The sequence below is a fragment of the Scyliorhinus canicula genome, chromosome 15 (assembly GCF_902713615.1).
Source record: "Scyliorhinus canicula chromosome 15, sScyCan1.1, whole genome shotgun sequence".
NCBI classification, from domain to species: domain Eukaryota; kingdom Metazoa; phylum Chordata; class Chondrichthyes; order Carcharhiniformes; family Scyliorhinidae; genus Scyliorhinus; species Scyliorhinus canicula.
Window position 1 is genome coordinate 49,005,730 of NC_052160.1, and position 17,844 is coordinate 49,023,573.

Sequence of the window (17,844 nt, forward strand, 5' to 3'; positions counted from 1 at the left end):
CAGAACGCCTGTTTAAACAGCGACTATGTGCAATAGCTATGGGGGCTAAGGTTGTGACATGATTAATATTCATTTGTAGAGAGGATTTAATCATCCCACACTGAATGTATGTCGATGTGAAACTTGTTACACTGGTACTAATGGAGATGGCAGAGTCATGTTAAAGGTTGCATTAAATTTATGCTCCAACATATTACAGGGCCTTCATTCAATTTGAGGGAACGGCACCACCTAGTGGACCATGTGCATTTTGGCTCTGAGGTCTCCCTCTTCACCAATCCCTTTAACATAATACATTTAATCAAGTTTAAATTACATAGGAACAGGTAGAGGCCATTCAGCACTTTGTGGCTCTTCCACCATTCAATCAGCTCATGAGGAATCTATATGTCAACTCTATTTACAAACCCTTATCTAATAAAAACTATTCATCTTGGTCTTGCAGGCTCCGAGTAACCCCAGCAACCACAACGTTTTGGGGCAGAGAATTATTTGTATGGAAAAATGGTTCTTGATTTTACGGTGAAAATAAGGTTCTATATTTAAGGTTATGACCCTTTGTTTTAAATTCTACTGGAAAAAGTTCTGTACCAACACCATCAAATCCTTTTGTGATTTTGATCACATTTTGACTGCAGTGAGGATGAACAAAGATTATGCAACCTGTCCTCATAGAATCTTAGAAAGTTTACAGCACAGCAAAAGGCCACTCTGCCCATCGTGTTTCTCATCCCCCCTCTAATCTTTCTACCAATCACTTTAAATCCAAGTCACTGACCTCTCTGCTAAAGTAAATAGGCCTTTCCGACCCACCCTATCCAGGCCCCTCACAATCTTGTACATCTCAATCAAATCTTCCCTCAGCCCCCCCTCTGTTCCAAGAAGATCCACCCCAGCCAACCAATCTTTCCTCAAAGCAGCAATTTTCAACTCCTGGCAACGTCCTTGTAAATCTCCTCTGTACCCTCTCGAATGCAATCACATCCTTTCTGCAATGGGGGGACCAGAACTGCACACAGTACTCAAGTTGTGGCCTAACTGAACTGCACACAGTACTCAAGTTGTGGCCTAACTGAACTGCACACGGTACTCAAGTTGTGACTTAACTCAGGTTGTGGCCTAACTGAACTGCACACGGTTCTCAGGTTGTGGCCTAACTGAACTGCACACAGTACTCAGGTTGTGACCTAACTGAACTGCACACGGTACTCAGGTTGTGGCTTAACTGAACTGCACACGGTACTCGGGTTGTGGCCTAACTGAACTGCACACAGTACTCAGGTTGTGGCCTAACTGAACTGCACACGGTACTCAGGTTGTGGCCTAACTGAACTGCACACAGTACTCAAGTTGTGGCCTAACTGAACTGCACACAGTACTCAGGTTGTGGCCTAACTGAACTGCACACGGTACTCAGGTTGTGGCCTAACTGAACTGCACACGGTACTCAGGTTGTGGCCTAACTGAACTGCACACAGTACTCAAGTTGTGGCCTAACTGAACTGCACACAGTACTCAGGTTGTGGCCTAACTGAACTGCACACGGTACTCAAGTTGTGGCCTGACTGAACTGCACACGGTACTCAGGTTGTGGCCTGACTGAACTGCACACGGTACTCAGGTTGTGGCCTAACTGAACTGCACACAGTACTCAAGTTGTGGCCTAACTGAACTGCACACGGTCTCAGGTTGTGGCCTAACTGAACTGCACACAGTACTCAGGTTGTGGCCTAACTGAACTGCACACAGTACTCAGGTTGTGGCCTAACTGAACTGTACACAGTACTCAAGTTGTGGCCTAACTGAACTGCACACAGTACTCAGGTTGTGACCTAACTGAACTGCACACGGTACTCAGGTTGTGGCCTAACTGAACTGCACACGGTACTCAGGTTGTGGCCTAACTGAACTGCACACGGTACTCAGGTTGTGGCCTAACTGAACTGCACACGGTACTCAGGTTGTGGCCTAACTGAACTGCACACAGTACTCAAGTTGTGGCCTAACTGAACTGCACACAGTACTCAAGTTGTGGCCTAACTGAACTGCACACAGTACTCAAGTTGTGGCCTAACTGAACTGCACACAGTACTCAGGTTGTGGCCTAACTGAACTGCACACAGTACTCAAGTTGTGGCCTAACTGAACTGCACACAGTACTCAGGTTGTGGCCTAACTGAACTGCACACAGTACTCAGGTTGTGGCCTAACTGAACTGCACACAGTACTCAGGTTGTGGCCTAACTGAACTGTACACAGTACTCAAGTTGTGGCCTAACTGAACTGCACACAGTACTCAGGTTGTGGCCTAACTGAACTGCACACAGTACTCAAGTTGTGGCCTAACTAATGTTTTATATGGTTCCAGCATAACCTCCCTGCACTTCTATTCTTTACATCTGCTAATAGAAAGAACATTACAGCACAGGAACAGGCCCTTCGACCCACCAAGCCTGTGCTGATCCAGATTTCTTATTTAGACCTACCACTTATAGCCCAAACAATCTATATTCCTCCATTCCCCACCCGCTCATCTGTCCATCAAGATACACCTTTTTCTAAAATTAAATTTAGAGTACCCAATTATTATTTTTTTTCAATTAAGGGGCACTTTAGCGTGGCCAATCCCACCGACCCTGCACATTTTTTTGGGTTGTGGGGGTGAGACCTACGCAGGCACGGGGGGAATGTACAAACTCCACACGGATAGTGACCCAGAGCCGGGATCAAACCTGGCTCCTCAGGGCTGTGAGGCAGCAGTGCTAACCATTGCACCACAGTGCTGCCCTTATCAAGATAAATCTTAAACTTTGCTATCGTGCTGCCTCCACCACCTCCACTGGCAATACATTCCAGGCGCCCACCAGTTCTTTTTTTTAATAAACAATTTTATTGAGGTAGTTTTTGGCTTTATAAACAGTTACAGACATCATCAGAAAACGCCCACCAGTTCTGCGTGAAACCGCACATCTCCCTAAACTTTGCCCCTCTCACCATGAACCTTTGTAATTGGGTCTTCCAACCTGGGAAAAAGCTTCCAACTATTCGCCCTGACTATACCTCTTATAATTTTGTAGAGCTCAATCAGGTCCCCCCTCAGTCTACATCCTTCCAACGGAAACAATCCAAGATTATTTAACCTTTCCTCATAGCTAACAGCCTCCAGACCAGGCAACATCCTGGTAAAACTTCTCTGCACTCTCTCCATCCATGTCCTACTGGTAGTATGGCGACCAGAACTGCACGCAATATTGCAAATGTGACCCAACTAAAGTTATTTTAAATTTAGATTACCCAATTCTTCTTTTCCAATTAAGGGGCAATTTAGCATTGCCAATTCACCTACCAGGCACATTTTTGAGTTGTGGGGGTGAGACCCACGCAGACACGGGGAGAATGTGCAAACTCCACACGGACAGTGATCCGGTGCCTGGATCAAACCCGGGTCCTCGGTGCTGTGAGGTAGCAGTGCTAACCACTGCGTGCCACCCTCTAACTAAGGTTTTATACAACTGTAACATGACCTGCCAACTCTTATACTCATGCTTGCCTTCCGATGAAGGCAAGCATGCCATATGCTTTCTTGACCACCTTATCCACCTGCGTTGCCACTTTCATGGAACTGTGGACTGAATGCCCAGATGCCTCCGTATGTCAATGCCCCAAGGATTCTGCCATTTGCTATACAATTCACACCTGAATTTGATCTGCCATTTTTATGGGGAGGCAGTGGCGTAGTAGTATTATCACTGGACTAGTAATCCAGAATCTGGGTTCCAGGTTCAAATCCCACCGCTGCAGATGGTGGAATTTGAATTCAATAAAAATCTGGAATTAAAAGTCTAGAGATGATCATGAAACAATTGTTGTAAAAACCCACCTGGTTCACGAATATCCTTTAGGGAAGGAAATCTGACATCTGGCTTTTATTTGACTCCAGACCCACATCAATGTGCTTGACTCTTAACTGCCTCTCAAGGGCAATTAGGGATGGGCAATAAATGCTGGCACAGCGACACCCACATCCCATGAACAAATAAAAAAAATTACAAACAGCAGGTCTGGGCACTAATCCCTATGGAACACCATTCAGATCTCCATTCTGAAAAAACTCCCTTCCGCTGCTACTCTGTCTCCTGTTGCCAAGCCAGTTCTTTATCCATCTAGCCAGCACACCCCGAATCCCTTTTGTACCATGAATAAATAAAAGGATTCCATCTGCCTTCTTAACCACCTTAATCAATTTGTCCTGCTGCCGTCAGGGGTCTGTGGACATTCACTCCAGGGTCCTTCACTTCCTCTACACCTGTCAATACCCTCCCATAATTATAGAAATTATAGTCCCATATTCAGTTGTTGATTTTTAAAAACAAAATCAGAGTACCCAATTATTATTTTTCCAATTAAGGGCCAATTTAGCATGGCCAATCCACCTAACCAGCACATCTTTGGGTTGTGGGGCTGAGACCTACGCAGACACAGGGAGAATGTGCAAACTCCACACAGACAGTGACCCAGGGCCGGGATCCAAACCCGGGTCCTCAGCGCTGTAGTCCCAGTGCTAACCACTGTGCCACCGTGCCGCCCCTTCAGTTGTTGATTTGACGACAAAAGCCAAATTGATATTTGCAACATTAAAGCTAGCATTGATTCCGATATTAAATTACATATTTATAAATCATCTCAATATATCAAAACATCTACAAGCACTTCATAGAATCTATTCTTTCAGAGCAAAATGACTGTTACCATGGAGCCAAATTGGGCAGTTTTCTGTTGTAGCTCAATTGATAGTATTGCCACCTCTGAGTGAGACAGGTTGATGCCAATGGGAACAGTTTGTCTCTACCTATTCTGTTTCATGATTTTGAACACCTTTGTCAAATCACTTCTCAAATTTATCTTCTCTCAGAACAACCCCAGGTTCTCTAATCTATCTTGGTGTCTGAGGCCCTCATCTCTGGAACCATTCCTGTCAATCCTTTCTGTGCTGATGTCCAGAACTGGACAAAGCAGCTCAGGCTAAACCAGTGTTTTACAGCGGTTAGGGACTGGATTTGATTCCAGCCTTGGGTGACAGTCTGTGTGGAGTTTGCACTTTCTCTCCATGTCTGTGTGGATTTGCACCGGGTGCTCCAATTTCTTCCACAATCCAAAGATGTGCAGGTTAGGTGGATTGGCCATGCTAAATACCCTCTTGGCGTCCAGAGATGTACAGGTGAGGTTATGTGGATAGGGTGGGGTGGGTGGGAGAGTGGACCTGGGTTGATTGCTCTTTTGGAGAGTCGGTGCAGACTCGATGGGCTGAATGTCCTTCTGGACTATAGGGATTCTATGATCTGAAGATTCACCACGACTTCTTTGCTTTTGTAATCACTGCCTCTATTTATAAATCGCAGGATCCTGTGTGCCTTGAAACCACTTTCACAACCTGTTCTCCCAACTTCAACGATTTCTGTACATATGCCCCCATTCCTCGTTTCCTGCACCCACTTTAGAATTGTGTTTTTTGTTTTATATTGCCTCTCCTTGATCTACCTGCCCAAACGTATCACCTCACACTTCTCTGCATCCGTCATTCCACCAATCTTTTCATGTCCATTTGAAGTCAGTGGTAGTCACCACTGTTTGTATATAGTACACATATGAGATGTAATACGGTAAGGCTCCTGTACTACAGGTACGGGGGTAGATCTCTGCCTACTGGCTCTGCCCAGTAGGCGGAGTATAAATGTGAGTGCTCACCGAGCTGCAGCCATTTTGGCAGCAGCTGTAGGAGGCAACACTACTCTGCGTAATAATTACTCTCTACTCTCGTCTTGTCGTAATTGATAGTGCATCAATTTATTACGCAGAGATTTTACAGCGATGAACCTTCGCATCAAACCAGATCGCCTGCAGCTGCACCCTCAAGCAGACAACGCCACGTCGGCTTCGACCACTGGCTAGCTTGCTTTGAAGCCTACATCAGACAAGCGACAGAACCACCCTCAGAGGCACAGAAACTACAGATCCTGTACACACGGTTGAGCTCTGATGTTTTTCCTCTTATCCGGGACGCGCCCAACTACACTGAGGCCATGGTGCTTCTGAAACAGAACAACACATGGCCGATCAACAAGCTCTATGCCAGGCACCCCCTGTCCACATGGCAACAACTACCCGGTGAGTCATTGGAAGATTTCTGGCGTGCCCTGCACGCCCTGGCGAGGGACTACGATTGCCAGGCAGTTTCGGCCGTTGAACATTCCAAACTCCTAATCAGGTACACTTTCATTACGGGCATAGGGTCGGCGTACATCCGCCAGCGCCTCTTAGAAGGGGGTACGCTCGACCTCGCGGCAATCAAGAAACTCGCGACCTCGCTAACGGTAGCCTCCCATCGTTTAAAAACGTATGCCCCCGACCACACGGCGACCCCATCCTGGACATTGTGGACCCCACCAGCGACCGCCCCAGCCAACCCCAAGACTGCGCCACGCGGCAGCCAGCCAACCCTGGGGGGGCCCAAGTGCTATTTCTGCAGGCAGACAAAGCACCCCCGGCAGCTCTGCCCGGCGCGGAGCGCAATCTGCAAGGCCTGCGGGAAGAGAGGACATTTCGCTGCTGTGTGCCAGGCCCGGACGATCGCCGCTGTAACCAGCCCCATTGTTCCTGAAACCCCACCTCAGACATCGCTCTAGCCCCACCCTCAACCAGGCAGGCAGACCCGTGGCATTCTTTTCCCGCACCCTCCACGTCTCTGAAATTCGGCACTCCTCTGTCGAAAAGGAGGCCCAAGCCATCGTTGAAGCTGTGCGGCATTGGAGGCATTACCTGGCCGGCAGGAGATTCACTCTCCTCACTGACCAACGGTTGATTGCCTTCATGTTCAATAACACACAGCGGGTCAAGATCAAAAACGATAAAATCTTGAGGTGGAGGATCGAACTCTCCACCTACAATTATGAGATTTTATATTGCCCCGGTAAGCTCAACAAGCCCCCCGATGCCCTCTCCCGAGGTACATGTGCCAGCGCACAAGTGGACCTACTCCGGGCCCTACACGATGGTCTCTGTCACCCATGGGTCACCCGGTTTTTTCACTTCATAAAGGCCCGCAACCTACCCTACTCCATTGCGAAAGTCAGGGCGGTCACCAAAGACTGCCAGGTCTGCAAACTGCACTTCTACCGGCCAGACCCAGTGCACCTGGTGAAGGCCTCCCGTCCCTTTGAAAGCCTCAGCGTGGATTTCAAAGGGCCCATGACCTCCACCGACCGAAACACATACTTCCTTAACGGGGTCGACGAATACTCCAGATTCCCCTTTGCCATTCCATGCCCCGATATGACGTCTGCCAGAGTCATCAAGGCCCTCAATAGCATCTTCACTCTGTTTGGTTTCCCTGCTTACGTCCACATCGACCGGGGATCCTCCTTTATGAGTGATGAGCTGCGTCAGTTCCTGCTCAGCAAGGGCATTGCCTCGAGCAGGATGACCAGCTACAACCCCTGGGGAAACGGGCAGGTGGAGAGGGAGAACGGAATGGTCTGGAAGGCCATCCTGCTGGCCCTATGGTCTAAAAATCTCCCGGTCTTCCGCTGGCAGGAGGTCCTCCCCGATGCCCTCTACTCCATCTGATTGCTACTTTGCACTGCGACTAATGCAACCCCCCATGAACGTCTCCTTGCCTTCCATAGGAAGTCCACTTCTGGGGTTTCCCTCCTAACGTGGCTGCAGCTCCAGGACCCATTCTCCTCCGCAAACATGTGCAGCTCCACAAGGCGGACCCGTTGGTCAAGAGGGTACAGCTACTCCATGCAAATCCGCAGTACGCCTACGTGGCATACTCCGACGGCTGCCAAGACACAGTCTCCCTCAGGGACCTGGCACCAGCTGAGTTCCCCCCCCCCATCTGCCCCGGTGCCACCCATCCTCCCCCCAGCGCACCTCACCACAGCCCCTGCTCTAGGACAATCCGTCCTCCCATTGGTTCCACCCGGGGATGAAGATGAGGACTACATGCTCCCGGAGTCACCGGCAACCAACCCGGTGCCTGCATTGCCACCAGGACTGCAGCGTTCACAACGGAGGACCAAGGCACCCGACCGGCTGAATTTGTGAACTTTTCCAGAACTGTACACTTTAAAAATGCTCATTTACATGTAAATAGTTTTCCACCATCCCCGCTGGACTCTTTTTAAACAGGGGGTGAATGTGGTAGTCACCACTGTTGTATATATCACATACGAGATGTAATGCGATAAGGCACCTGTACTACAGGTACGGGGTAGATCCCTGCCTGCTGGCTCCGCCCAGTAGGCATTAATGTTTATCAGGAAAATCAATAGTAGTTCCCTCATGTCTGTGCACCACTACTCTCTCTGTGTCCTATCACTCAGCTAACTTCATATCCATGGTGCTAATGATCCTTTTATTACAAGGGCTTTGACTTTGCTGACAAGCTGACTTTGCTGATAAGCTTATTATGTGGCACTTTATCGAATGCCTTTTGCCACTGCATGTACACCACATCAACCTCAACCCTCTCATCAAAACTCAATCAAGTTAGTTGAACACAATTTGTCTTCCTTTGTCTTTCATTAATTAATCCACACTTGTCCAGGTGACTGCTAATTTTGTCTTGGATTATCATTTCGAATAGCTTTCCCACCGCTGAGGTTCAGCTGATTGGCCGAGAGTTGCTGGGTTTACCTTATGCCGTTTTTTGAATAAGGGTTTAATTCTCAAGCCCTCTGGAACTCCTCCTGTCTCTGGGGAGGATTGGTAGATTATGGCTAGGGCCTCCATCATTTCCATTTCAACTTCCCTCAGAACCATTGGCTGCACCCGATCTGATCCTGGTGACTTCAAACTTTTTTTTCTTTTTTTAAAAAAATGTATTTTATTACAAACATGTATCAAAACAGGTTACAGTTAATAAATACCCCGGGAAACATACTTCCCAACTATACAGTCTGTAGAGATTTTTTCCCTATTTCACACCCCTTTCCCCCGCGATGAACAGCCCCTCAAACATGGTCACAAACATCCCCCACCTTTCCTCAAATCCCCCTGAAGAGCCCCTTAACTCATACTTTATCTTCTCTAATCATAGGAAGTCATACAGGTCACCCAGCCAAGCCGCTACTCCCGATAGCAATGCCGACTGCCACTCCAGCAAAATTCGCTGCCGTGCAATCAGAGAGGCGAAGGCCAAGGCATCGGCCTTCCTCCTCTCCTTGAGCTCCGGCTTCTCTGAAACCCCAAATATCGCCACCAAAGGGTCCAGGTCCACCTCCTCCTCCACTATCCTGACTAAGACCGCGAACACTCCCGCCCAGAATCTTCCCAATTTTTCGCAACCCCAAAACGTGCGCATGATTCGCTGGCCCCGCCCACACCTCTCACACTCATCTGCTACCCCCTGAAAGAACCCACTCATTCTCGCCCGAGTCATATGCACCCTGTGCACCACCTTAAACTATCAGGCTCATCCTTGCACAAGGGGAGGTCCCAATTACCCTTCGCAGTGACTCACTCCATACTTTCCAATAGATCTCCCCTCCCAACTCCACTTCCAGGGAAATTTAGCCAGGCACAGGGAAACAAGCAGGTGCAAGGTTTCCTGTGAATTAAGACTTGCAAACACCCAGACAGAACCGAAACCAGCAGCCATCTGCATATTAATGAGTAATCCCCAGGAACAATTGGAAACATTAAAGCAATCAAGACCAAACCAGACTCCCCGGCGCCAGCGGGAGCCAGGACAAAGGAAGGTCGACGGACACATAGGAACCACCCAGCGATCAGGGAACAGCTCCAGTATTGGAGAAATCGATTCAAGCGATTGGGACTTGGTCCAATTGATTGGGACCATGTCCGGGGTCCGCCCAAAAGGGCGCGAAACCCCTGGGGACTATAAAATAGAGTCCCCAAGTTCAGTTTGATCTTCTTGGCAGGTCTTCTTGGCAGCTCTCAAAGAACTCTTGACCGTGACTCTCAACAAGGAGAGACCTGCTTAGCAGCTGCACCAACCAAGTAAGTCTCCAGTCAATGCACACTACGAGATAGGCGCTCCTAGCTACTAGTCCATACCAGCTTGAAGCCTGCAGCCTCAGATTCGAACGAAAGGCCATTGTTCCCCTGACCTGGTGGGCCATTTCCAAAGTTAAGTACAAGCCTTTTAGTGTTAGAGATAGTCTAGTAAGTAGAGTTTTATGCATGAGTAGTGATTGACTGTGTATAATAAATGTGTTTTGATTTGAAACTTACTAACTGGTGTATTGAGTTATTGATCAGCACTTGGCTTTGAACCTCGTGGTAGTATCATAAAGATACCTGGCGACTCTAGCGCAAAGGTTATAAAACAGAGCAATTAAGTAAAGCACAATTAGCCACACTGCCATCTAAAGTCTGACCTTTCTATATTCAGCATGGCTCTCACTTGTATTAACCTGACAAACCCTCCCCGGAATGTGGCGACTCGGGGCTTTTCACAGTAATTCATTGAAGCCTACTTGTGACAAGAAGTGATTATTATTCTGCTATGGTTGGAACTTTCTGAAAAGTAGGTAGAGTGTCATAGGCAATGGGAAAGATGGTAAAGGCACAAAGGCAGCTTAACCCGCTTTATTGTTCGGCTCATAGCCCCCCCCACCCCCACCGACACAGAAAATGAGGGGATGGGTCTCACAATGTCAGAGGCTGCCCAGCAGCAAATTCGATTGTAAAGGGTGCCGAGATACAAGAATTTAAATATAGAGCCCCCACCCCATGGGACACCCACCCATCCAACACCCCAAAAGGAGCACCCCTCTGGCACTGTCCCTGGCTCTGCTGGGGCAGTGCCCCCCAGCAGTGCCATAGGAACATGGGAATTAGGAGCAGCAGTAGGCAATTCAGCCCCTCGAGCCTGCTCCACCATTCAATCCGATCATGGCTGATCTCACCCTGGTCTCAAATCGACCTCCCCACCTGTTCCCCATATCCCTTCAACCCGGTTTTTTAAAATCAGAAATATATCTAGATCTCTCCCGAAACCACTCAATGACACCGATTTCATCGCACTATGGGACAGCGAGTTCCACAAATTCTCCACCCCCTGAGAGAAGCAGCTCTTCCCCATTTCAGCTCCAAACTTACCCCCCCCCCCCCCCCCCCCCCCAACCTATATCTGTGACATTTGGTCTATGTCCACCCGAAAAACCCTCCCAGCATTCTATATACCCCGACAAGAGCCCCTCCCATCCCCCCAAACTCCAGTGAGCACAAGCCCAAAGTGTTCAATCTCTCCTCATACATCAGCCCCCCCCCCCCCCCCCCCCCCCCCACCCCTCCCCATCCCTGGAATCACTCCGGTGAACCTCCTCTGAACTGCCCCCAACGCCTTTACATTCTCCCCCCCCCCGTTCCCCCCCCCCCCCCCCCCCCCTCCCCTCCAAGCCATGGTGTAGTAACCAGGTATGACCTTCCCCTTCCTGAGCCAAGCACTCACCTGAACTCCTGTGGTGGGTCTACTTGCCAGGTACATATCGTGGGACACCTTGTGACCTCATGCCAGTGTGAATGGACAATCTATAGGTGGGGGGGAGGGAGGAGATTATCAGGTGTAGAGGCCTGATAATTACATTTAAATATATTTCAATGAGGATCCCAAAGATCAACGGTGGGCTTCCCGTTATGTCATTAGCGGGAGGCGGTGGGGGCAGCACGGTGGCTCAGTGGTTAGCACTGCTGCCTCGCGGCGCCGAGGTCCCAGGTTCGATCCTGGCTCTGGGTCACTGTCCATGTGGCGTTTGCACATTCTCCCCGTGTTTGCGTGGGTTTGGCCTCCCACAACCCAAAAGATGTGCAGGCTAGGTAGATTAGCCAGGCTAAATTGCCCCTTAATTGGCAAAAAAAAAGAATTTGTTGCTCTAAAAAATTTTTTTATTTAGTGGGAGGCGGGGACAATTGGATCTGGAAATCCCGCCTGTGCAAACCATGTTTTGGGACTTCTGTGATAATTCTAGCTCCTGCCTCTGATCCCGTCCCCTGAAAACGGGAGCGTAGAATTCCCCCCTCCCCCTCCCCACCCCCGCTGTTGTCTTGCCCTCTATCTCTTTTATCACCCAGGGATCTGAGACTTTGTTTGTCCTACCTTTCCCTCCTTCATGGGAATGTAACTTGATTTTTCCTGAACCATCTCCTCCTTAAAGGCAGCCCAACGTTCCATTACAGTTTGCCTGCCAAATCTTCATTCCAGTTTGGCGAGGATAGATCTGTTCCCAACCCATTAAAATTGCCCAGATTATCTGACCACTGATTATTTGTGTGGGAGCTTGCTGCACACAAATTGTCTGCTGTATTTCTTCCATTATAACAGCGACTACACTTCAAAAAGATTGAAGTGGCTGTAAAGTGATTTGGGATGGCCTGAGATTGTGAAAGGGGCTGCATAATGGATGTCTTTCACACTCCTACACATAGCACTGAGCTGTGAACAATTGGGCATTGATTTGGTGATCGTGGCTCAGAGGAGATTCTTGCCCAGAATACAGTAATGCTTTAATAACTCTGGTCCTCATAGGCAGACTGGGGAATTCATAGAATCATTGAATCCCTACAGTGTAGAAGGAGGCCATTCAGCCCATCGAGTCTGCACTGACCCTCTAAAAGAGCACCCTGCCGAAACCCAATCCTCAGCCCTATTCCCATAACCCACCTTTTGGACACTAAGTGGCAATTTAACATGGCCAATCCACTTAACCTGCACATCTTTGGACTAAGGGAGGAAACCGGAGCACCCGGAGGAAACCCAGGCAGACATGGGGAGAACATACAAAGTCCACATAGACTGTGACCCGAGGTCAGAATTGAATCCGGTTCCCTGGCGCAGTGAGGCAGCGGTGCTAACCACTGTGCCGCCCTGCCGCCCATTGCGTCTTCTCAATCACTTCCTCGACTAAGTCATCACTTTTCAGTAAATTTAAAAGTAAGCAGTAGCAGGGGAAGGGGGTGGCTTGGGAATAGGGAAACGGGAGGGAAAAGAGGAAAGTAGGAGGGGAGGTGAAGCACGTAAACAGAAGGGGAGAGGGAAAGAAAGTGGAGGAGAAAGTAAGAGGAAAGAAGAGTGAGAAAGGGGAGGGAAGGGAGAGGTAAGGATGGAGGGGAGAGGAACAAGAAGGGAGAGGGAGGGGAGGACACAATTGGAGAAGAAGGGCGGGACAAGAGGGAGAAGGAGGGTGGAAGGGGAGACTAGACATGAGGGGAGAGTGAAAGTGGGAGCGGAGCTTGGGCAGGAGGGGAGATGGAAGGTGGGACAAGAGGGGAGAGTGAGTGAGAGGAGAGTTTTGATAGGACAATGTGGGTGATATGGGGGGTAGAACAGGAGGAGAGATAGAAGGTGGGAGAGGAAGGTGGGACAGGAGCGACAGGAGGGCAGAGGGATGATGGGAGGGGGAGGTGGGACAGGAGAGCAAAGGGAGGGTGGGAGGTTGCCATGTTTATTTTACTGAATATGAAAAATATTTAACCTCAGGACTAATGCCTCAACATCATAAAACAGTAACAGCTAGGGCTTTGATTTTACAAAATATACAATTATGATATTGCTGTATATCGTGCTCAAAATAATTGAGGGAAAGAATGCAAAATAAGCCCAAGCATGTAGGGATAGAAATTCTGGTAACATCTGGTGACGTGAGTGCAGGAGAGGAGCTTAGGGCTGAAGAAGGTGTAATAAATAATCAATTTGGGGAAATGTCAAAACACCAAAATACCTCTCCTTTTTAAAAAAATAATATTTTATTGAGGTATTTGAAAATTTTAAAACAGTAACATAAACAATGACATCAACATGGTAAAATAAACATTTCCCCTCCAGCCCAATCTTCACCCACCTCAACCATACAACAACAATCTTAACATTGACCCTCTTAAGGCGAACTTTATTTTCTCGAGACTGAGAAACCCAGCCATGTCACTAACTCACGTCTCTACACTCGGGGGCTTCAAGTCCCTCCACATTAATAAGATCCGTGTCCGGGATACCAGGGAGGCAAAGGGCAAGACGTCGGCCTCTTTCGCCCCCTGAACTCTCGGCTCTTCTGACACTCCAAAGATCGCTAGCTCTGGACTCGGCAGCACCCGTGTTTTTAGTATCATGGACATTGCCTTAGCGAAACCCTGCCAAAACCCTCTAAGCTTCGGGCATACCCAAAACATGCGGACATGATTTGCTGGGCTTCCCGCGCACCTCGCCCACCTATCCTCAACCCCGAAGAATTTACTCATCCCAGCCGCTGTCATGTGTGCCCAGTGGACTACCTTAAATTGTATCAGGCTAAGCTTGGCGCATGATGAGGAGGTATTAACCCTACTTAGGGCATCTGCCAACAGCCCCGCCTGTATCTCCCCTCCCAGCTCGTCCTCCCACTTACCCTTAAGCTCCTCCACCGGAGTTTCCTCCACCTCCGAAAGCTCCTGGTAAATATCCGATACCTTCCCCTCTCCCACCCAGGTACTGGAGACTGCTCTATCCTGTATCCCCCGTGGTGGCAGCAGCGGAAAGGCCGGCACCTGATTTCTCAGGAAGTCTCGCACCTGCAAATATCTAAAACCATTCCCTGCAGGCAATTCAAATTTATCCTCCAAAGCTTTCAAGCTGTAAAAGCTCCCGTCAATAAATAGATCCCCCATCCTTCCAATTCCTGCCCTCTGCCAACTCCAGAACCCGCCATCTAGCCTACGGTACAAACCTGTGGCTATTATAAATCGGGGTCCAAATCGATGCTCCCTCCACTCTCATATCTCCTCCATTGCCCCAGGTCCTCATTGCCGCCACTACCACAGACTTGTGGACTATCGGGCTGGCGAGAACGGCAGAGGTGCCGTTACCAGTGCTCCCAGACTGGTGTCTTTACATGACGTCGCCTCCATCTGCTCCCATGTTGACCCCTCCCCCACTACCCACTTCCTAATCATGGCTATATTAGCCGCCCAGCAGTAATTGCAGAAGTTCGGCAGCGCCAACCCACCCTCCCCCCAACTGCGCTCCAGCAACACTTCCTTCACTCGCGGGGTTTTACCCGCCCACACAAAGTCCAAAATAACCTTATTCACCCGCTTGAAAAAGGCCTTAGGGATGAAGATGGGGAGGCACTGAAAGACAGAGATCTGGGGAGGATCGTCATTTTCACGGTCTGTACCCTCCCCGCCAGTGATAGCGGGAGCATGTCCCATCTCTTAAAGTCCCCTTCCATTTGTTCTACCAACCGGGACAGGCTTAACTTGTGCAGTACCTCCCATTCCCGGGCCACCTGGATTCCCAGATATCGAAAACTCTTCCCTACTATTCCAGTCTGTGGGAGGGTTTCTATTCCCAGACAAAAAAGCCGATGCGAGAGTATACCTTGTGGACATGTGAAAAGAAGGAAAACGCCTTCGTCCTCGGCCGTGCAAACCTCCATGGGTCTACTCCCCCCATCTGTTCCATAAACCCCTTCAATTCCTTTGCCGCAGCCGGCCTCCTCCCTGTCCTGGATTTTGACCGGTCCAATTTCGGATCAATGACTGTATTGAAGTCTCTTCTCATGTAAGTCTGGGATCTTACCTAACACCCTCCTCAGAAATTCCACGTTGTCCCAATTCGGAGCATATATGCTCACCAGTAGCACCCGCACCCCCTCCAGCTTCCCACTCACCATTATGTACCTACCCCACTTGTCTGACACGATTCTCCCTGCCTCGAATGACACTGGTTTGCTGATCAAGATCGTTACCCCCCTGGGCTTTGAGTCCTGAGTGGAACACTTGGCTGACCCATCCCTTCCTCAATCACATCTGGTCTGTAACCTTTAGGTGTGTCTCCTGTAGCATTGCCACATCTGCCTTCAGGTCCCTCAAATGCGCAAACACGCGAGCCCTCTTGACCAGCCCATTCAGTCCTCTCACGTTGCATGTGATCAGGGGGCTTCCAACGCCCCCCCCCCCCCCCCCCCGCCGACTAGCCATCACCCTTTTTTAGGCCAGCCTCGAGCTCGCGCCCTCCGCTTCCTCGAGTCCCCTCTCGGGCAGTCGCCGCTGAACGTACCTCTCGTTTTAAGCACTTCTATTCTTCTTAACAAAAAATTAGAAACAAGGAATAATATAATTAGAAAATGTGAAAAGAAATACTGTAGGAGATCCCTCTTTCAACCCAAGCTGCAGGTGGCCAAAGTTCAAAAAGTTTTCTGACCCTTTCCAAATGCCATCAGTTACATTCAGTGCATTTATTTTCATACTCAATAACATACCTTGGACCTAAATGCAAAGGTCCCTGCGATTCACAGGTAAATACAACACACATATGCATGATTGTACTTGTGATTCTTGCATTGGTGGATCTTAAGAAGGACAATGTCTATCATTCTTATTGCTATCTACCTTTCACCAGGACTTGCTTTTATCAGATGCATCGTGGGAGGGGCTCTCTTTACGTCTGATGTGGGAGATGCTTTAATTTCTTGGGCATGGGAGGGGCGTTAATCTGGGGTGTGGGGGCCATTGTTCTCAAATATGGGAGGGGCTTCATTCTCAAATGTGGGAGGGGCCTTATTCACAGGTGTGGGAGGGGCTCTGTTCCCAAATGTGGGAGGGGCTTTATTCTCGGGCATGAGGAGACTTAATTCTCAAACGTGGAAGGCTTTTAATCTCAGGTGTGGGAGGGGCTTTATTCTCAGGTATGGGAGGGGCTCTATTCTCAGGTGTGGGAGGGGATCTGTGTCAGGTATGGGAGGGGCTCTATTCTCAGGTGTGGGCGGGCTATATGCTCAGATATGGGAGGGGCTCTATTCTCAGATGTGGGAGAGGCTCTATTCTCAGGTGTGGGAGGAGCTCTATTCTCAGATGTGGGAAGGGCTCTATTCTCAGGTGTGGGCGGGCTATATGCTCAGATATGGGAGGGGCTCTATTCTTAGGTGTGGGAGGGGCTCTATTCTCAGATGTGGGAGAGGTTCTATTGAGGTGTGCGAGGGGCTCTATTCCCAGGTGTGGGAGGGCTCTATTCTTAGGTGTGGGAGGGGCTCTATTCTCAGATGTGGGAGAGGTTCTATTGAGGTGTGCGAGGGGCTCTATTCCCAGGTGTGGGAGGGGCTCTATTCTTAGGTGTGGGAGGGGCTCTGGTCTCAGGTGTGGGAGGGGCTCTATTTTCAGGTGTGGGAGCAGCTCTATTATCAGGTGTGGGAGGGGCCCTATTTTCAGGTGTGGGGGGGGGCTATTCTCAGGTGTGGGTGGGGCTCTATTCTCAGGTGTGGGAGGGGCCTATTCTCAGGTGTGGGAGGGGCTCTTCTCAGGTGTGGGGGGCTCTGTTCTCAGGTGTGGGAGGGGCTCTGGTCTCAGGTGAGAGTGACTTTATTCTCAGGTGTGGGTGGGGCTCTATTATCAGATGTGGGAGGGGCTCTATTGTCAGGTGTGGGAGGGGCCCTATTCTCAGGTGTGGGGGTCTATTCTCAGGTGTGGGCGGGCTCTATTCTCGGGTGTTGGAGGGGCCTATTCTCGGGTGTGGGAGGGATCTGTTCTCAGGTGTGGGAGGGGCTCTATTATCAGGTATGGGGGAGCCTGTTCTCAGGTGTGAGAGGGGCTCTGTTCTCAGGTGTGGTAGGGGCTCTATTCTCAGGTGTGGGAGGGGCCTGTTCTCGGGTGTGGGAGGGGCCTGTTCTCAGGTGTGGGAGAGGCTCTGTTCTCAGGTGTGGGAAGGTCCTGTTCTCAGGTATGGGAGGGGCCTGTTCTCAGGTGTGGGATAGGCTCTGTTCTGAGGTGTGGGAGAGGCTCTGTTCTCAGGTGTGGGAGGGGCCTGTTCTCAGGTGTGGGAGGGGCCTGTTCTCAGGTGTGGGAGAGGCT